The sequence below is a fragment of the Bos mutus genome, chromosome 23 (assembly GCF_027580195.1).
Source record: "Bos mutus isolate GX-2022 chromosome 23, NWIPB_WYAK_1.1, whole genome shotgun sequence".
NCBI classification, from domain to species: Eukaryota; Metazoa; Chordata; class Mammalia; order Artiodactyla; family Bovidae; genus Bos; species Bos mutus.
In genome coordinates this window covers 23,256,537-23,278,253 of record NC_091639.1, presented here as the reverse complement: position 1 = coordinate 23,278,253, position 21,717 = coordinate 23,256,537, and the positions used below count along the sequence as shown (strand labels likewise).

General features: G+C 42.5%; 2 pseudogenes; one reads left to right on the top strand and one right to left on the bottom strand.

Annotated features, from left to right (window-relative positions):
- The first annotated feature begins 924 nt into the window (after positions 1 to 924).
- On the top strand, positions 925 to 2,545 carry LOC102287351 (cytochrome b-c1 complex subunit 2, mitochondrial pseudogene; annotated as a pseudogene).
- Positions 2,546 to 4,141: 1,596 nt separating this feature from the next.
- On the bottom strand, positions 4,142 to 15,606 carry LOC102287073 (tetraspanin-3-like; annotated as a pseudogene).
- Between the last annotated feature and the right edge of the window lie 6,111 nt (positions 15,607 to 21,717).

Below are 21,717 nucleotides of genomic sequence, written 5' to 3'. Positions count from 1 at the left end.
CACCATCTTTTGTATTTTATTTTCAAAGTAAATGATTCAGTCTACTTTCTGATCAGATATAATGTTAACTTTGAACTTCCTTGTGGTCCAGTGGTTAAGACTCTGTGCTTCCACTGCAGGGGACATGGGTTCCATCCCTGGTTGGGGAAGTTCCACATGCAGCAGTGTGCCCCGCCCCCGGCAAAAAAAGAAAAAGATATAATATTAATTTGAAATCTTAGTTTGAGTAGTTCAACTTTCAGCTAATTATGGGCAATTCTGTGTGACAGAAGCTGTGTGTGTACAGTGAAGCTTAGAGAATATCAACAAAAAGTGAATGCCAATCTTCAGTTCTTAAATTACAAACAAAAAGGGAGAAGGCAATGGCAACCCACTCCAGTACTCTTGCCTGGAAAATCCCATGGACGGAGGGGCCTGGTGGGCTGCAGTCCATGGGGTCGCTAGGAGTCGGACACGACTGAGCGACTTCACTTTCACTTTTCACTTTCATGCATTGGAGAAGGAAATGGCAACCCACTCCAGTGTTCTTGCCTGGAGAATCCCAGGGACGGGGAAGCCTGGTGGGCTGCCGTCTCTGAGGTCGCACAGAGTAGGACACGACTGACTCGACTTAGCAGCAGCGGCATAAATCACAAGTCTTGCTGTTCTTTTATGATAAATCAGCTCAATATAGAAAAATTGACACCTGGGTGTGGTTTCCGTGTGTGTATGGTTTTACCTCCTCTTTATAAATAGCAGGAAGCACAATTAATGAATTGTATACGCGTGTGTTTAGTTTTGTAAGAAACCGCCAAACTCTCTTCCAAAGTGACTGTATCGTTTTGCATTCCCATCAGCAATGAATGAGATTTCTTTAGTCTCCTGTATTTTATTGGCATGTGGTGTTTCAGCATCTGCTTTTTGGCTGTCCAAATAGGTATGTTGTAGGACTCTTTTGTTGTTTTAATTTGCACTTTTCTGACCATCTTGCTTTCTTCTAAGGCGGCAGCGACTGAGGCTCAGAACAATCTTGAGCAATGAAGCTGTTAACCAGAGCCGGGTCCCTCTCGAGATTTTATTCCCTCAAAGTTGCTCCTAAAGTTAAAGCCACAGCAGCCCCTGCAGGAGTGCCTCCACGTCCTCAGGACCTTGAGTTTACCAGGTTACCAAATGGTTTAGTGATCGGTTCTCTCGAAAACCATGCTCCTGCATCAAGAATTGGTTTGTTCATTAAAGCAGGCAGCAGATATGAGAACTCCAACAATTTAGGAACTTCTCATTTGCTTCGTCTTGCATCCAGTTTGACTACAAAAGGAGCTTCATCTTTCAAGATAACCCGTGGAATTGAAGCAGTTGGTGGTAAATTAAGCGTGACTTCAACAAGGGAAAACATGGCCTATACTGTGGAATGCCTGTGGGATGATGTTGATATTCTAATGGAGTTCTTGCTCAATGTCACCACAGCACCAGAATTTCGACGCTGGGAGGTAGCTGCCCTTCAGCCTCAGCTAAGGATTGACAAAGCTGTGGCTTTTCAGAATCCACAGGCTCACGTCATTGAAAATTTGCATGCTGCCGCTTACAGAAATGCCTTGGCTAATTCCTTATATTGTCCTGATTATAGGATTGGAAAAGTGACACCAGTTGAGTTACATGACTATGTACAGAATCATTTTACAAGTGCAAGAATGGCTTTGATTGGACTTGGTGTGAGTCATCCTGTTCTAAAGCAAGTTGCTGAACAGTTTCTTAACATAAGGGGTGGCCTTGGTTTATCTGGTGCAAAAGCCAAGTACCATGGAGGTGAAATTCGAGAACAGAATGGAGACAGTCTCGTCCATGCCGCTCTTGTAGCACAGAGTGCAGCCATAGGAAGTGCAGAAGCAAACGTGTTCAGTGTTCTCCAGCACGTCCTCGGTGCTGGACCACATGTTAAGAGGGGCAGCAATGCCACCAGCTCTCTGTACCAGGCTGTTGCCAAGGGAGTTCACCAGCCATTTGATGTTTCTGCTTTTAATGCCAGTTACTCAGACTCTGGACTCTTTGGGTTCTACACTATCTCACAAGCTGCATCTGCTGGAGATGTTATCAAGGCTGCTTATAACCAAGTAAAAACAATTGCTCAAGGAAACCTCTCTAATCCAGGTGTCCAAGCTGCCAAGAACAAGCTGAAAGCTGGGTACCTGATGTCAGTGGAGTCTTCTGAGGGTTTCCTGGATGAAGTCGGGTCCCAGGCTCTAGCTGCTGGTTCATACACGCCGCCATCCACAGTCCTTCAGCAGATTGATGCAGTAGCTGACGCTGATGTCATAAATGCTGCAAAGAAGTTTGTTTCTGGCCGGAAGTCAATGGCAGCAAGTGGAAATTTGGGGCATACACCTTTCATTGATGAGTTGTAATACTGAATCCCATACTGCAGGAAAGAACTGAATGTTTTGTGAACCCAGAGCAGCAAATACATGAAAGTGAAAAGTCTCTAATGTAACATTTATCTTTTCTTCCAGTGAGATGAAATATAAAACATAAATATAGGTAATTGTTCCCAACTGACCTAAAGTCAATAAAGCATTCTATTAAAAAAAATTGCACTTTTCTGATGACATATGGTGTGGAGCATCTTTTCATGTACTGTTCTGCCATCTGTATGTCTTCTTTCATAAAGTATCAGTTAAGGTCATTGGCCCATTTTTTAACCAAGTTTTTTCTTATTGTTGAACTTAAATTCTTTGTATATTTTGGATAACAGTGCTTTGTCAGTTATGTATTTTGTAGGTATTTTCTCCTAGTCTATGGCTTGTCTTTTCATTCTCTTAAAAATTGCTGGATTTAATATTTAAATGTATAATTTAAAAAATATAGTAGTACAGCAAAACTATTTATAAAATACCTCTTCGATAGAAACTGTACTTAGAAAGTTTTCTCAGTTTATACCAAATCTGTAATTGGAAAAGTACATTTATTTCATATGTGAATAAAAATTTGATAATATTTTTCTATACTCATAGAGAACAGTGATAAATGTGCTCTTCATATAATTCAGATATTTGATTAATTTCCCAGTATAAGAAAATGTTACCCCTGAAGTAAGTTTCAATAGCATTATTTTTGTTGAAATAGGTTTTGTTCCAAAGGTAGTAATAACAACAAAGCTGAGAATTCCCTGGCTGTCCAGTGGTTAGCTATTTGAGGTCTCACTGCTGAGGGCCTGGGTTCAATCCCTGGTTGGGCAATTAAAATCCAACAAGCCACCTAGGCCAACTGAGATCACATTTACATACTATTTTGCTAGTCTACATGGGTACATTATTTCTAACTCACAAAAATTGTTTTTAAACAGTACTGCATACATTATACTCCTTGGGCTTCCCAGGTGGCTCAGTAGTAAATAATCCACCTGCCAATGCAAGAGACACAGGAGACAGTTCAATGCCTGGGTCAGGAAGATCTCCTGGAGGAGGAAATGGCAACCCACTTCTTGCTGGGAAAATCCTATGGACAGAGAAGCCTGGTGGGCTACAGTCCATGGGATCACAAAGAACTGGACACAACTGAGTGACTGAGCAGACACACACATAAAGCCAGCTTTGCTTAAAAACCGATAGTTTCAAAGATCAGTCTGATTTTGAAGATGAACCAAGATACATACCATATGATTATAAAATCTATTTTAGCCATTTTATAAGATAGCCTTTGAGCTAGTTACTGGACTGTAGTATTTATTTTTAAAAAGGACACTGATGAAGGGCACCATCTGGTATAATAATAACTTTTACCTTACAGCTGATTGCCTCCCTCTCCTGTCAAAAACCTCTGGCCAAGAGTGCTCCCCTGTGAAGACTGAAAGGACCCTGTGACACTTCGTCAGCTGTTCCCTGATGGAAGCAGGCCCGTGTCCACCTTTAATTCTACCACATTAAGCAACTTGCAAACAGTTCTGAGATTAGAACATTTACCGGCGTACTTACACACTCACTGACATGAAGAGTCTGCTAGAACAGAGGAAAAGTCATAGGTGGGTAGGTAGGATGGTGGACACAGGAAGAGCTAAGCTGCTCTGTTCAACACCTGTGTATGTACCTGTGCTTTAACTAAATGAACTCAGGAGGCCAATAGCAATGGACTTGCTCAATTCACCTTCCAAATCAGAACAAGACTAAAAAGCTCAGGTGAGTTTTAAATGTGCATAGGTTCTGCTGGTGATGAGGAGCTTGTAAGCAGGCTCTACTTCTGCACAACAGGATGCAGGCACAGAGCCCACCAGTAGCCAGATGTCTACTGCTGCATAGATAACATGCCTCATGATTTCCTGTGGCTTCTTCACAACTTCCAGTAGCCTCATACCCCTTGGCATAGAGGTCAGAGGGGTGGGCCACACTTCCATGACAGCTGCTGGTGGTCTTCCTGCAATAGCTAAGAGGGACACTCTGATTTTTGGTTTCTTTGAACCAGGCTGTATTTTCCCAGTGAGAAGAGTTGTGAATGCAACAACAGGAGGACAGCTGTCTTGGAACATAATAGCCCAGCTAGCAGAACAGGGTTGGTTCCACCGTAAGTCTTCTATATTTTCCAAATGCTGCGATCAACCTCATTTTCCACCTTCGCTCTGTAAACATATCCCCAAACCACTACAACAACTTCTGTGACCAAAACCTAAGAGTAGGATGACAACAAATGTGGCAGGTCTACAGTGGCTTTCCTGGATGGTGGCATAGCAGCCAATCAGCCCAGTAATGAAGAGCTGGGCTCCTACAGCTATGATCAGCACAGCAGGGAGGAGAGGGTAGACATCTTCAAAGAAGTGGTCGTAGTGGTTGTAAGGGATGAAAACATACGCTCCCACACCAGAAGATGAGGCTGAGAAACACCAGTGTGGTCTTGGAGTAGGTGATGCCACACTGGCCCTTCTCACGGGTGGGACACGCTCACTGATGAAGGTTGCAATGAAGGTTGACAGTGCCTCTCTGCTGGGAACTGCCCAGCCTGCATGGGAAGGCGGGGCCCTCCCCCGCCCACCCCTCCTCGTAGCTGCTCACCCCAAGCCCCAGCCAAAGGTTTGTTAACAATGATGGTTGGACTGAATTTTTAAAAAGTGATAGCAGACCCTTTGTTTCATTTTTCTAATGCTGCCTTGTCCACATGAAACTTTACATTTAAATCCATTAAAATAAAATAAAATAAAATTTAGAATTCAGTTCCTCCATTGAACTGGCCATATTTCAAATGCTCAAAAGTCCCATGTGGTCAGTAGCTATCATAATCAAAGTGTAGATCTAGAACATCTCTATCATTGCAGAAGCAATTTTTGGACAGCAGCAGACCAGTGGATTCTTCTTTCATAGGCAGAATCTTGAGTATAGTTACAGGATGATGACAATGCGGAGTTTCAATTCCAATTCATGAACTCTTTTCTGATGAGTGAGTGTCCATCTCCTGTGTGAGTAAAGGTTAATTATTCCAACTAGACAGAAATAGTTAATATTACTTTTAACAGTTTTACATTGTAAATTGCAACCAATAGAGAGGTATGTAAAATATATTTGGATTTACTTTAAGTGAAAAAAAATTTTTTGAGGTTTTTTTACATATCACATTAATTTACATACATTTATTTTCAGATGTACCACATGCTAAGTCACTTCAGTCGTGTCCGACAATGTGCAACCCCATAGACAGCAGCCCACCAGGCTCCCCTGTCCCTGGGATTCTCCAGGCAAGAACACTGGAGTGGGTTGCCATTTCCTTCTTTAATGCATGAAAGTGAAAAGTGAATGTGAAGTCGTTCAGTCGTGTCCGACTCCTAGTGACCCCATGGACTGCAGCCTACCAGGCTCCTCCATCCGTGGGATTTTCCAGGCAAGAGTACTGGAGTGGGGTGCCATTGCCTTCTCCCATGTACCACATAGTGATCCAAAATTTTTATAGAGTATAATCCATTTTGGAGAAGGAAATGGCAACCCACTCCTGTATTCTTGCCTGGGAAATCCCATGGGCAGAGGAGCCTGATGGACTGCAGGCCACGGGGTCACAAAAGAGTCAGACGTGACATAGCAAATAAACAACAACAACATACTTCATTTAAAGTTGTTACCAAGTACTGGTTAAATTTTCTTTGCTGCACAATACACCCTTGTAGCTTATTTATTTTATGCACAGTAGTTTGTACCTCTTATTGCCCTACCCTCATCTTACCCCTTCCCATTTCCCTCTCTCCAAATTACTAGGTTGTTTCTGTATCTGTGAGTCTGTTTCCGTTTTGTTATATTCGTTTGTTCATTTTATTTTTTAGATTTTACGTGTAAGTGATAACATACAGTATTTGTCTTTCTCTGACTTATTTCACTAAGCGTAATACCCTCCAGGTCCATCCATGTTGTTGTAAATGCAAAATTTCATCCTTTTTAATGGCAGAATAGAATTTCACTCATCTTTGCAGAATATGCTTCCACATGTTAGGAACTTAGATTGCTTCTGTATCTTAGCAATTGTAAACAGTGATGCTATGAACATTGGGATGCATGTATCTTTTTGAGTTAGTGCTTTCATTTTCTTTGATATATACCCAGGTGTGGAATTGCTGGGTCATATGGTAATTCTATTTTTAATTTCTTGAGGAAATTCCACTGCTGTTTTTCATAGTGGCTGTACCAATTTACATTCCCATCAACAGCATACAAGGTTCCTTCTTCTCCACATCCTCACCAACATTTGTTATTTGTGCTGCTGCTGCTGCTGCTGCTAAGTCGCTTCAGTCGTGTCCGACTCTGTGCGACCCCATAGATGGCAGCCCACCAGGCTCCCCCGTCCCTGGGACTCTCCAGGCAAGAACACTGGAGTGGGTTGCCATTTCCTTCTCCATTTGTTATTTGTAGATGTTTTAAAAATACACCCATTATTTATTTATTTGTTCATGCTATGTGGCATGCAGGATCCTAGTTCCCCAACTAGGGATAGAGCCCGTGTCCTGCCCCCCTCACACACTGGGAGGGCAGTCTTGACCACTAGACAGCCAGGGAAGTCCATATCTGTAGACTTTTTGGAGATAGTTATTTTGACAGATACGCAGTGATAGCTCATTGTGTTTTGATTTGCATTTCTCTGATGACTAGTGATGTTGAGCATGTGCTGTTGGCCATCTGTAAGTCTCCTTTGGAAAAATGTTTATGCAGGTTTTCTGACCATTTTTTTAAGTGGGTTGTTTGTTTCTTTGATATTGAATTGTATGAGTTATTTATATATTTTTTACGTTAACCCTTTATCAGTCATATCATTTGTAAATATTTTCTTCCATTCAGTAGGTTGTCTTTTTATTTTGTTGACAGTTTCATTTGCTCTACAAAAGCTTATGAGTTTTTGGTGTTCCCTGGTGGTCCAGTGGTTAGGACTCAGTGCTTTACTGCGTAGTCCCAGGTTTGATCCCTGGTCAGGGAACTAAGAGCCCACAAGCCACACAGCATGACTAAAAAAAAAAAAAAAGGTTATGAGAGTTTAATTAGGTCCCACTTGGTTATTTTTGCTTTTGTTTCCTTTACCTTAAGAGACAGATCCAAGAAAATATTGCTACGATTTATGTCAGAACATGTTCTGCCTATGTTCTCTCCTAGGAGTTTTATGGTTTCAGGTTTTACATCATTTCAGTTCAGTTCAGTTGCTCAGTTGTGTCCAACTCTTTGCCACCCCATGGACTGCAGCACGCCAGGCTTCCCTGTCCATCACCAACTCCCGTAGCTTGCTCAAACTCATGTCCATCAAGTCGGTAATGCCATCCAACTATTTCATCCTCTGTCATTCCCTTTTCCTCCTGCCTTCAATCTTTCCCAGCATCAGGGTCTTTTCCAAGGAGTCAGTTATTCGCATCAGGTGGCCAATTATTGGAGTTTCAGCTTCAGCATCAGTCCTTCCAATGAATATTTAGGCTGATGTCCTTTAGGATTGACTGGTTGTATCTCCTTGCAGTCCAAGGGACTGTCAAGACTCTTCTCCAACACCACAGTTCAAAAGCATCAACTGTTCGGCACTCAACTTTCTTTATAGTCCAACTCTCACATCCGTACATGACTACTGGAAAAACCATAGCTTTGACTAGAGGAACCTCTGTTGGCAAAGTAATGTCTCTGCTTTTTAATATGCTGTTTTGGTTGGTCATAGCTTTTCTTCCTAGGAGCAGGCTTCTTTTAATTTCATGGCTGGAGTCCCATCTGCCATGATTTTGGAGCCCAAGAAAATAAAGTCTGTCACTGTTTCCATTGTTGCCCCATCTATTTGCCATGAAGATGGGACCAGATGCCATGATCTTAGTTTTTTGAATGTTGAGTTTTAAGCCAGCTTCTTCACTCTCCTCTTTCATGTTCATCAAGACACTCTTTAGTTCTTCTTCCCTTTCTTGCCATAAGGGTGGTGTCATCTGTGTATCTGAGGTTATTGATAGTTCTCCTAGCAGTCTTGATTCCAGCTTGTGCTTCATCCAGCCCAGCACTTCACATGATGTACCCTGCATATTAGTTAAATAAGCAGGATGACAATATACAGCCTTGACGTACTCCTTTCTTAATTTGGAATCAGGCTGTTGTTCCATGTCCGGTTCTAATTGTTGCTTCTTGACCTGCATACAAATTTCTCAGGAGGCAGGTCAGGTGGTCTGGTATTCCCATCTCTTGAAGAATTTTCCACAGTTTGTTGTGATCTACACAGTCAAAGGTTTTGGTGTAATCAATAAAGCAGAAATAGATGTTTTTCCGGAGTTTTCTTGCTTTTTCTCTGATCCAACAGATGTTGGCAATTTGATCTCTGGTTCCTCTGTTTTTCCTAAATCCAGCTTGAACATCTGGAAGTTGATGGTTCACTTACTATTGAAGCCTGGTTTGGAGAATTTTGAGCATTACTTTCCTAGCATGTGAGATGAGTGCAATTGTGTGGTAGTTTGAACATTCTTTGGCATTACCCTTCTTTGGACTGGAATGAAATCTGATGTTTTCTAGTCCTGTGGCCACTGCTGAGTTTTCCAAATTTGCTGGCATATTGAGTGCAGCACTTTCACAGCATCATCTTTTAGGATTTGAAATAACTCAACTGAAATTCCATCACCTTCACTAGCTTTGTTTGTAGTGATGCGTCCTAAGGCCCACTTGACTTCACATTCCAGGATGTCTGGCTCTAGGTGAGTGATCACACCATTGTGGTTATCTGGGTCATGAAGATCCTTTTTGTACAGTTCTTCTGTGTGTTCTTGCCACCTCTTCTTAATATCTTTGGCCCATATAATTTCTGTCTTTTATTGTGCCCATCCTTGCATGAAATGTTCCCTTGGTATCTCTAATTTTCTTGAAGAGATCTCTAGTCTTTCCCATTTGCCGGAGCCAGCCAGCAAAGTCGATCAGGTCCCGAGAATGTGCACGGCGGGGCTAAGAAAGAAACTAAAGCAAGAGACTACAAAGATGGGGTCGAGAGGTTCAGACACGTCACCACGAAGGGACGCAGTCTGACACCAACTTTATTCAACATCTCATATTTATACAGAAAAGCGTGAGAAAGACAAAACAGTTGACATTTTTTCTTGGTTAGCCTATACATCTTACAAACAGTCACAAGAAGTCTTGAGAGCATGGGAATGGCTCCCTGTTATTATTTCTTACACCAGATAACATTTCTCTGTGCGTGAGAAGTTTGCACAGAACTCCAGGTGCCTGCAGTAAATAAGCGCCTAATCTCTGGGGTGGCGGGACAGAGAGCTATGTTTGCAAGCAAACCCTCAAGGACTGAGGCAGCTCCCAGAGCTGTGTCCTTCAGACAAAGGACCCCATTCTCACGGGCAGCTCCCGCATCTCCCCCCTTTTTTTTTATAGGCACACGCTTATGTTCTTATGTTTTAACCGCAGACCATTTCCATAGATGGAAGCCTTTATGATCCATAGATCATCAATCAGTTTTTTAATTAAACAAGGTGCAAGAAATAAAACAGTTTTATTAGTGTATGTGGGAATGGACTGACCCTCCCAGCCCACAGGTTGGAGAAGGGGAGGGTCAGGAAAATAAGCCCAGTAAGCATTTGAATATTCTTCAGAGTGTGCAGTGTTAATCTGATTTAAGATAATTAATAAGGTTATCAGGAAGCTTAAAGGCGATATCGAATCGCCCTGCACCACAACACGATTCTGTGCCTCTCGCATCAATGCCTGAAGTTGTTGCCGAGATGGTAATTCATCATGTTCTTGAATCGTCAATCTCCTCATCTGGTTTGCTAGAGACTGTCTCTGCCGTGTGTACCAACCTTTCCGGCAGCCAGCGCGGTGCTTTGGCATCTTGTGGGAAAACACAAACATGCCCTCGTCCCCACATTAGTACAGGATCTGGTCCATACCATTTTCCCACAAGTGGGTCTTTCCAAAAGACTTTAGGTCTTATTGTTTGTGCATCAAAGTTCCAAAATCGCCGTGCTGCTGAACGGCCACTTATATCCAATTGTAAAAAATTTAGAACAAATAAAGCATGGTTTAGAGAGTTGGAGGGGGTATTGGAATACAATTCCCCCTTCCTTAGTTTTTGCAATTGATGTTTGAGAGTTTGATGTGCCCGTTCAATAATTCCTTGACCTTGAGGATTATAAGGGATACCTGTTTTATGTGAGATAGACAATTGCATACAAAATAATTGAAAATTTTTTCCAGTGTATCCTGGACCATTGTCTGTTTTTATGGTTTTAGGGGTTCCCATAACAGCAAAACATTTAATGCAATGAGCTATACAATGTTTGCTAGCTTCTCCGGATTATAGAGAGGCATGTAAAAAGCCAGAGAAGGTGTCAATAGTAACATGAACAAATTTTTGTTTACCAAATTCAGGAATATGGGTAACATCCATTTGCCATATATCGTTTGGCAACAATCCTCGAGGATTAACTCCATAGTGGGGGACGCTAAAAAATTGAGGACATGTTTGACATTGTTTAACAATCTGTCTGGCAGCTTTTCGAGTAATGTCAAATTGAAGTCTTAAGCTATTGCTGTTTTGATGGTGTAAGCTGTGGGAAGTTTTTGCCATTTGTTCCAATAAAGGAAATATACGTGTAGCTTCATCAGCCAAAGCATTGTCTCGTGCTAAAGGTCTAGGAAGCCCAGAGTGAGCACGAATATGACTAAAGTAGCATTTATTAACTCTGGAACAAATTAAATGTTGTATATCATGAAAAAGAGTTTGGATAGTAGAATTCAGGGTACCAATAAATGGAACAGTTTCAATAGTGTTTAAGGCTCTTATGATATATTGACTGTCAGAATATAAATTAAATGGAGCAGAAATTTGTAATAGAGTCTGAAAAACGGCAAATAGTTTTATTTCTTGAGCAGACTTATAATTAGTACGCCAGGCGGCAGTATTGTCTTGTATAATCAAACTAGCTATTCCATTAGAAGAGCCATCAGTAAATACAGTTAGGGCGTCGGAAAGGGGCTGAGAAACAATGATTTTTGGGAAGAGAAATTGGTGATAATGAGCAAATTGCAAAATTTTATCTGAGGGATAATGATTATCAAACCGTCCACTAAAACCAGCTAAGGCAATAACCCTTGTAATGTCGTGGCCAAAGTTATGTCTTGAACGCATCTGAAGGGCTGATATCGCACAAATTCGTACATAATCGGATAAGCTCCCTTTTTCCTGTAAGGTCTCAGGGCAGCTTGACAAGCCAAATTGGCATTCTCATAAGCAAGCTGTTCAGTCAACACCATCCCCGCCTGCTCATCCCCTATCATTTTACCAATTGTCTCAAGCAGGCGGGCAACAAAATCCTGATATGGCTCATCTGGCCCCTGGCGAATTTTAGATAAATCTTCAGTCTTTTTATCAGAATTTGGAAGCTTTTTCCATGCTTGTAGAGCCGCAGCACTAATCTGAGGGTAGGCTCCAGGTAAATAATTAAGTTGACTATTAGTGTCTCGATATTCTCCCTCTCCCACCATCATTTCATAAGTGGTGTTCAGTCCCTGTCGCCGATTGATATCGGCTGTGATCCCACATTGCTCAGCAAACTCAGATTTCCATAGTAAATAATCTCCTCCAGATAAACAAGCTCGAGCAACCTGTTTCCAATCATTAGGTGGCAGATTTTGATTTCCTAAAGTGTCTATAATAGCCTGAGTAAACGGCACAGTCGGGCCATATTGTGCACAAGCCATTTTTAACTCTTTCAGTTGCTTAAAGGGCAGCGGCTCATAATACCTCTGCTGTTGAGCATTTTCAAACACTGGATAGATTCCTGAAAACCCGGGAATATGTTCTCCTTCTTCATTAGCTCGCTTAATTGCTTGTTGAAGAGGAGATAATAATATCTCACTTTTAATTTTTATGTTTTCACCGGGCAAAGAAGCAGGGATAGATATAAGCTCTCGCGGTTCTACGAAAGGCGGAGGTGGATCGAGTCCAGCAAGAACCGAGGGAGGATATGCTGGAGGCGCAGGCTGGCTGGAGTGGGAGTCTCCCTGTGCATCCTTTTTTACTGCTATAACAATCTTCTGAATTAAATTCTCCAGCTGTTCTTCAGAAAGCCCTGAATGCTTTAATTCCCCTTTTCCTGAGGGGGATTCCATGTTAACCATCATCTCCCAAGGCATATCCTCTCTATGGTACTGAGCCGCTTGTTCATTTAACTCTTTCTGTTCATCAGAGCTTAACACATCATCACTCCCTCCAGCCTTATAAGCTGTTCCCTCAGGCACAGCATAAAGCGGCTCAGGTGGAGGGGCAGAAGGCTCTGTAACTTCGGGTCCTGTGGAATCCCTGAGAGCCGTTTGAATTTTATGTCCCTCATGTTCAGGATCCAGGCAGTCTCTTATGAGAGTCCACAAAGAAAAAGCATCCACAGGAACACGATTGGGACCATGTAAGGAATAATATGTCTGCAATTGTTTTCCTACCTTTTTCCAAGTTTCCAGACTAACTGTTCCTTCCTCTGGAAACCAAGGACAAACCTCCTCTATAAAAAGTAAAAACTTTTCTAGCTGTAACTTATTTACATGAATTCCCCTACCTTTTAACATAGTTTTCAACATATGTACAAATAACTGGCGGCTATTGCCTTGTCCCATGATTTATTACTCTCGACAATCACCCTCCCTGCCCTTTACTTTTAATTACTTAGGAATTCCTCTTTACTTACCTCAATCTTGGCGGGCAGCGGCCGTCCTCGCACTCCGATTCTCGTGTCCCTGTTCGGGCGCCACCTGCCGGAGCCAGCCGGCAAAGTCCATCAGGTCCCGAGAACGTGCACGGCGGGGCTAAGAAAGAAACTAAAGCAAGAGACTACAAAGATGGGGTCGAGAGGTTCAGACACGTCACCACGAAGGGACGCAGTCTGACACCAACTTTATTCAACATCTCATATTTATACAGAAAAGCGTGAGAAAGACAAAACAGTTGACATTTTTTCTTGGTTAGCCTATACATCTTACAAACAGTCACAAGAAGTCTTGAGAGCATGGGAATTTACACTAGATAACATTTCTCTGTGCGTGAGAAGTTTGCACAGAACTCCAGGTGCCTGCAGTAAATAAGCGCCTAATCTCTGGGGTGGCGGGACAGAGAGCTATGTTTGCAAGCAAACCCTCAAGGACTGAGGCAGCTCCCAGAGCTGTGTCCTTCAGACAAAGGACCCCGTTCTAACGGGCAGCTCCCCGCACCCATTCTATTGTTTTCCTCTATTTCTTTGCATTGATTAATGAGGAAAGCTTCCTTATCACTCCATGCCATTCTTTGGAACTCTGCATTCAAATGGGTATATCTTCCCTTTTTTCCTTTGGCTTTAGCTTCTCTTCTTTTCTCAGCTATTTGTAGGCCTCCTCAGACAACCATTTTGCCTTTTTGCATTTCATTTTCTTGGGGATGGTCTTAATCACTGCCTCCTGTACAATGTCATGAACCTCAGTCCATAGTTCTTCAGGCACTCTGTCTATCTGATCTAATTTCTTGAAGCTACTTGTCACCTGCACTGTATAATCATAAGGGATTTGATTTAGGTCATACCTGAATGGTCTAGTGGTTTTCCCTACTTTCTTCAATTTAAGTCTGAATTTGGCAATAAGAAATTCATGATCTGAGCCACAGTCAGCTCCTGGCCTTGTTTTTGCTGACTGTATAGAGCCTCTTCATCTTTGGCTGCAAAGAATATAATCAATCTGATCTCGGTATTGACCATCTGGTGATGTCCATGTGTAGTATTTTTCTTGTGTTGTTGGGAAAGGGTGTTTGCTATGACCAGCACATTCTCTTGGCAAAACACTATTAGCCTTTGCCCTGCTTCATTCTGTACTCTAAGGCCAAATTTGCCTGTTACAGATATCTCTTGACTTCCTACTTTTGCGTTCCAGTCCCCTGTGATGAAAAGGACATCTTTTTTTGGGTGTTAGTTCTAGAAGGTCTTGTAGGTCTTCATAGAACCATTCAACTTCAGCTTCTTCAGCGTTACTGGTTGGGGCATAGACTTGGATTACTGTGATAGTGAATGGTTTGCCTTGCAAATGAACAGAGGTCATTCTGTCATTTTTGAGATTGCACCCACATACTGCATTTCAGACTCTTTTGTTGACTACGAGGGCTACTCCATTTTTTCTAAGGGATTCTTGTCCACAATAATAGATATAATGGTAATCTGAGTTAAATTTGCCCATTCCAGTCCATTTTAGTTCGCTGATTCCTAAAATGTCAATATTCACTCTTGCCATCTTCTGTTTGACCAGTTCTAATTCATGGACCTAACATTCCAGGTTCCTATGCAGTATTGCTCTTTACAGCATCGGACTTTACTTCCATCACCAGATGCATCCACAACTGGGTGTTGTGTTCACTTTGGCTCCGTCTCTTCATTCTTTCTGGAGTTATTTCTCTACTCTTCTCCAGTAGCACACTGGGCACCTACCAACCTGGGGAGTTCATCTCTCTGTGTCATATCTTTTTGCCTTTTCATACTGTTCATGGGGTTCTCAAGGCAAGAATACTGAAATGATTTGCCATTCGCTTTCTCCAGTGGACCACGTTTTGTCAGAACTCTACCACGATCCTACCTTCTTGGATGGCCCTACACAGCATGGCTCATAGTTTTGTTGAGTTAGACAAGGCTGTGGTCGATGTGATCAGTTTGGACTGATCAGTTTGACATCATTTAGGTCTTTATTTTGAGACTATTTTTGTGTATGATATGAGGAAATTTTTTTTATCTCATTCTTTTACATGTAGCTGTCAGTTCTCCCATCACCACTTATTGAAGAGACCATCTTTTTTCCATTGTATATTCTTGCTCCCTTTGTTGTAGATTAATTGAGTAGATGGCACAAAAACAGTCATATAGATCAGCGCAACAGAAGACAGGGCCAGAAACAAACACAGACCTCTAGTCCCAGAACTGTTGTACTGCCGCTGGTGAACGGGGCTGGTGCCTGCTGACTGGCTTGTGAGGCTGGTCGTGAGGCTGGTGTCAGCTGGCTGGTGGGTGGTGCTGGGCCCAGAGTATCCTGGGGCTGGTGCCTGCCCACTGAGGAGTGGAGCTTGGTCCAGGGGTCTCTGGCTGCAGGGCCCTGGGAGTCTCAGGTTGAGTGCCTGTGCCATTCTGTGGGGTGCATCCTGGGCCCTCTGGTGGAGGACCATGTTCAAGGGAGGCTGTGGGCTCAGGGAGTTTTAAGGCAGCCTGCCTGGGAACCCACATCCCCTCATTCTCACCAACCCCCGCCCCGTATATACACACACACATAATGATCCATATGAGGTCTGTGCAGCGTTGCATTGCCCTGGCCCAGCTCCTGGTGGTGCAGAATGTCCCAGTAATTTCTATCCACTGGGGGATGCCCCAGGAGGAGAGGTGCGTCAGAGATGGGGAAGATGTTTTTTGTCCTTCGGAGGAAGAGATCAAAAAGAGGCCTTTCAACATTTTTCTACTTTCCTTCCTCACAAAAGCATTCTCAGTGTCAACAGTTTAAAGATTTTCAACACTAAATTCTTGTGACTACCAACCTTTCCTCTGTGAGCAGAGGGGAATTGAAAAAAGAGAGGAAATTCCCTGATGGTCTGTGGTTCGGACTCCATGCTTTCACTGCAGGGGGCAGAGGTTTGATCCCTGGCTAGGGAACTAAGTTCCCACAAATTTCGCTGAGCATACCAAAAAAAAAAAAAAAAAAAAAGTGGGGGGTGGTGGGAAGAGAGAGAGAGAAAGCTATCCCTGGTGCCTTTTTTTTTTTTTTTTGATAAAGATACCAGACCTATTCAGAAGTTGGTGATGGACAGGGAAGCCTGGTGTGCTGCAATCCATGGGGTCACAAAGTCGGACATGACTGAGCAACTGAACTGAACGGAACCAGATCTATCATAATGCCCCAGATCTATCATTTTGGGGTAATCTTTACCATCTAATTTAGCCTCAGATTACCTCCTTAAGGGCCCCATCTTCAAATTCAGTCTCATTGGTCTTAAGTATTCAGCTTGAGAATTTGGTTGGGAGGGATGTAATTAAGTCCAGTTACAGAAGTGTTGATTTGATTTCCAGAGGCCCAGACTCATTAGGTGTGAAGATGTGGGTCACACTCTTAGGTAAGGTACAAGGGCTGGGGCTTCTGTGCTCTGAAATCCACAGCAGCATCTGTGCAGAGGCTCAGCTTCCTTGGTGGCTCAGATGGTAAAGAATCCACTTGCCATGCAGGAGATGTGGGTTTGATCCCTGGGTTGGGAAGATCCCCTGGAGAAGGGAATGGCAGCCCACTCCAGTGTTCTTGCCTGGAGAACTCCACGGACGGAGGAGCCTGGTGGGCTACAGTCCATGGGATCACAAAGAGTCAGACAGGACTGAGCGGCTAACACTTTCACCTCACTTCACTTCACTTCACCTGCTCCCCGTGGGTTGTTCTCAGACAGTAACTGATCTCAGCAGGGACACCAGGGGAGGCTTGTTCCTGGGAGACATGGGGCTCCTCAGATGATCAGCTGTGACTTGAGGACTCCCTCTGGCCTTGTTTAACTCTGGTCACATTGTCTGATGGTCTTGGAGAGTCCAGTAAACCTCTCCTTCTGTCCGTCACTTGGGGTCAGAGTTGCATCTTGGTCTGCGAGCTCTCATCTTTACTGATGCCCTCTCCATATTCTCTGACAAGTGTTTAATAAAATTCTGCTGATCTTAATCCCATTTTGGCAATTGTTTCTTCTCCTTTTTAAAAATATTTATCTATTTGACTTCTTTGGGTCTAAGTTGCAGCACTCAGGATCTTTTGCTGCAGTGTGCAGACTCTCCAGTTGCGGTGTGCAGGCTGAGTTGCTCCACTGCATGTGGGATCTTAGTTTCCTGACCAGGGATCCAACCTCGTCTCCTTCATTGCAAGGTGGATTCTTAACCACTGGATCACCAGGGAAGTCCCAGCACTTGTTTCTTGGAGGACTGGGACTAACAAAATAATTTCCATCTGTATACCAATACCAATATACTTATTCCATTTTGTAAAATCCTTCTTTTTTTCCAACTCCTCCTACCAGCGTTTGCACCATTTTGCTTGTTTTGTATTATCTCTTTGAGGTAATAGATGATTTTTTCAAAAAATTAAAGTATAGTTAATTTATAATGTTGTGTTACTTTCAAGTGCACAGCAAAGTGATTCAGTAAATACATATATATATATATTCTCTTTCAGATTCTTTTCTATTATGGGTTATTATAAGATATTGAATATAGTTCCTTGTGCTATAAACTAGATCCTTGTTTTTTGCTTATTTTATATATAGTAGTTTTTAACCTGTTTTATATGTAATAGTGTGTTTATGTTCATCCCAAACTCTTAATTTATATCTCCTCTCATCTTTCTCCTTTGGTAACCCAAAGTTTGTTTTCTATGTCTGTGAGTCTATTTCTGTTTTGTAAATAAACTCATTTGTCTCATTTTTTTAAGATTCCACATATAAGTGATATTGTATGATATTTGTCTTTCTGTAACTATAGATATTTATTGTTTCAAGCTACTAAGTTTTAGAAGTAGTTTGATATACAACAATAGATAACTAACAAAGCTCTCATAAATCTCTATTATTCTATAGGTATTGCCTAAATTTGTTTTATTTCCTTGCAACTTGAAAATGTTATTTATACGCATTTCCAATTTATCTCTTCTTTCATTTTTTATTTTCTTTTGTCTTTTCTGCTTCCCTCCTCCTTTCTTCCTTCCCTCCTCTCCTCCTTCCTTTATTCTTATTTTTGGATATTTCAAACATATAAAAAAATAATACTACGTAGGTATACTAAGAGTCCCTTGGACTGCAAGGAGAGCCAACCAGTCCATTCTAAAGGAGATCAGCCCTGGGTGTTCTTTGGAAGGAATGATGCTAAAGCTGAAACTCCAGTACTTTGGGCACCTCATGTGAAGAGTTGACTCATTGGAAAAGACTCTGATGCTGGGAGGGATTGGGGGCAGGAGGAAAAGGGGACAACAGAGGATGAGATGGCTGGATGGCATCACCGACTCGATGGACGTGAGTCTGAGTGAACTCTGGGAGTTGGTGATGGACAGGGAGGCCTGGTGTGCTGCGATTCAAGGGGTCGCAAAGAGTCGGACACGACTGAGCGACTGAACTGAACTAAACTGATACTAAAAGGAAGCACTATTTGTATATACTAAAAATATAATGCCAAGATATATGGAATAAAAGCAAAACAAAAGAAGTAACTAGTTGTCTGAAAAGAAAATGCCTGGTTGATTGTGCAAACAAGGAAGTGACTAACTCTTACTTCCTTCCCTTAAGCTGAGTTTGCTTCGTTTTTAGAACAAACACATCAGCCACATGAACACTTACACATTTCTGGTAAAAGCTTAAGTTGGTACTAGCGCTTTTTTTGTTGTTTCATTTTGTTTAATTGTAATATAGTGGATTTATAATAATGTGCTTGGTAGCAGCACTTTGGAAATCAAAATAGCGCTATTTAGTATGGTTAAAATATATATACGATCTACTCTAGTATTTGACTTTAAAAATCCTGAAAAAAATTTAATTTTAATTTTGGTTTTAGCACACACATGAAAACTTTGATGTCTCTCCCTTCTAAAGATGAAGCTTAATTTTTTTTCTTCTGAGTGTGGGCTACACTTAATGACTCACTTCTACCTGAGAGAGTAAGGCTGATGTAATGGTGTGTGACTTTGAGTCTAGGACATAAAACTCACTTCAGCTCCCATCTTTGTTGCTCTCTCTCACTCAGATCACTTGTTCTGGGGAAAGCCAACTGGTATGTTATAAGCATGTTATAAGTGGGGCTAGTGGTACAGAATCTGCCTGCCAATGCAGGAGATGCAAGAGACATGAGTTCGATCCCTGGGTCAGAAAGATCCTCTGGAGTAGGAAATGGCAACCCACTCCAGTATCCTTGCCTAGAAAATTCCATGGGCAGAGGAGGGTGGTGGGCTACAGTCTATGTAGCCATGGGGCCACAAAGAGTTGGACATGACTGAATGACTAAGCACAGACCCAAGGAACATGTTATAAGCAGCCCTGTGGAAAGGTCCATGTGGCTAGAAACTGAGGCCCTATTCCAACAGCCTGCAGGACCAGCCAAGCCATCAGATGATGCAACCCTGGCTGACTGTTCCCTTTCGAGAGGCCCAGAACCAGAGACCTTCTGGGAGATGATACATGTTTGTTGTTTTGAGCAGCTGATTTTTTAATAATTTATTATGCAGCAATAGGCAACTGATACAGTGTCTCAGGAGGAAAACAGATTATTGTATTTTAATTTTTGTTTGCTGTAAATTTCTCTAAATGCCTACGCAGGTCCAAGATGTATTGAAAGAGCATTGGGCTGGGTGGGCGGCGGCGGCCTCTGGGCAGTAGAGGGGGCTCCGGGGCTGAGTCTGCGTCGACGCCGGCCGCGGAGGCGGCACCATGGGCAAGGGGTAGCTGGGCAAGTTGGCCACCGCCGCCGCCAGGGGTGGTGGGAGAGCCGCTTCGGGGTAGGGGGCGGGCCGCCGCTCGGCCTCGGCACTTTTTAAATTTTTTCGAGTGCCGCAGCGGCGACCCCACCGCGCCGACGTTCCTGATCCCGGAGCGACGGCGGCTGCTGCCTAACCTGGAAAGAGGAAGGCCAGCTCCTGAACTGGCCTCATTGGTGGAGGAGGGGGAACCACAGACCCGCCAGGAAGCTGCCTCCACTGGTCCGGTCTTGAGACTACAGCCACCACTATTCTAGCTTCCGTGAAGGAGCAGATAGAAAGAAGGAACTCACTTCTGTTCAAGTGCTACCTCTTTCATGAAGCCAACCATGAAGTTCACCCCAGCCTGAAGTCAACTGTCTGCTGATCTTTCTTAGCACTTTATTCCACTGCTCTGACTCATCACATGCTCCTTTGGATGATATAATTAAAAGCTACCTGAGGATGAAAATGAAAGTTACTTAGTCATGTCCAACTCTTTGCAACCCCATGAACTGTACAGTCCATGGAATTCTCCAGGCCAGAATACTGGAGTGGGTAGCCTTTCCCTTCTCCAGGGGATCTTCCCAACGCAGGAGATCGAACCCAGGTCTCCTGCATTGCAGGCAGACTCTTTACCATCTGAGCCACCAGGGAAGCCCAAAGGGCTTGAATATACTAGAACTGCATGAATGAGTGTTGAAAGAGGAAGTAAATAAATAATGCTATCAGATCACTTTGTCACCAACTGGCTATCCTGTAAGAATAATGGAATCTGTTGCCACATTCATAGAAACATTACTAAGCAAGAGAATCTCAAGACAGTACCTAGAAAACTACTCAGCTGTACATTCTTATCTTTAAGACAATTTGAGTTGCACTATATCCATATTGATCTAGAAATTAAATCTGATCCCTGCATGGAACAAACTTAAATTTTATTTCACATGGATGGTCAAATTAAGTCTTTTAAAAATATGAAAGAAATTTGTATTTCATCTTCCATCTGTCCAACTTAGCTGCAAATGCAGTGTAGGGAATGAAAGAATGCGATTTATCTTGGTGATGTCACAAAATATCCACCATCATCATGTAAACCAAGTAATCGCAAAAGAAATGTCTTCCAGTTAAGGATCATCCTTCAAGAGAAGGAAAAAGTCAGCCCATGGGATTAGCAAAGTAATATTATCCTTGGACTCCAGTCTAAAATTACAGAAAGTATCAGTTGAATTTAAGCCACCAGTTGGCTGTTGGGTTTATACAATCAGGATCATCATTCGGCAGTTTCTACTGTTCAGTTCAACTCCTGCTGAGAACACAAGATTCCCAAAGTGAATGTAGATGTTGGAAACAAACTATTTTGTATCCTGATAAGTTTTCAGGCTTACCCAAGAATGATCTAGTGCCTACCTTATATGTGGTCAGGTAAAGAAATATGGCCAAATGCAGTGCCCTCAGAGAGCCTTGCCACTTCCTGTGAAAATCATAGACTAAACCGATTGATTCATCCTTGAAATGGACAGCATGCCTTTGGATGGAAAGGAATTGGAATCTGGTAAGACATTGACTCATTCAGAAATTCACTGCTATCCCTGCAACTTAGAAGTGTCAGCATGCTAACGTCACAGGCTCAGGGAAGCAGTGAGCCAGGAGCCAGGAGCAGACTCTTATTATCAATGGGGGAGTATATTGAACTTTTATAATTGGTAGAATCTCTTACTAGATTGTAGAAATACTCTTTAAAAAATCATATGGCCAATCCTGAATAGTGTTAAATATTTTTCATAGCTCTGTTTAAGGTGCAAGTTGATTTACATTCTGTAAA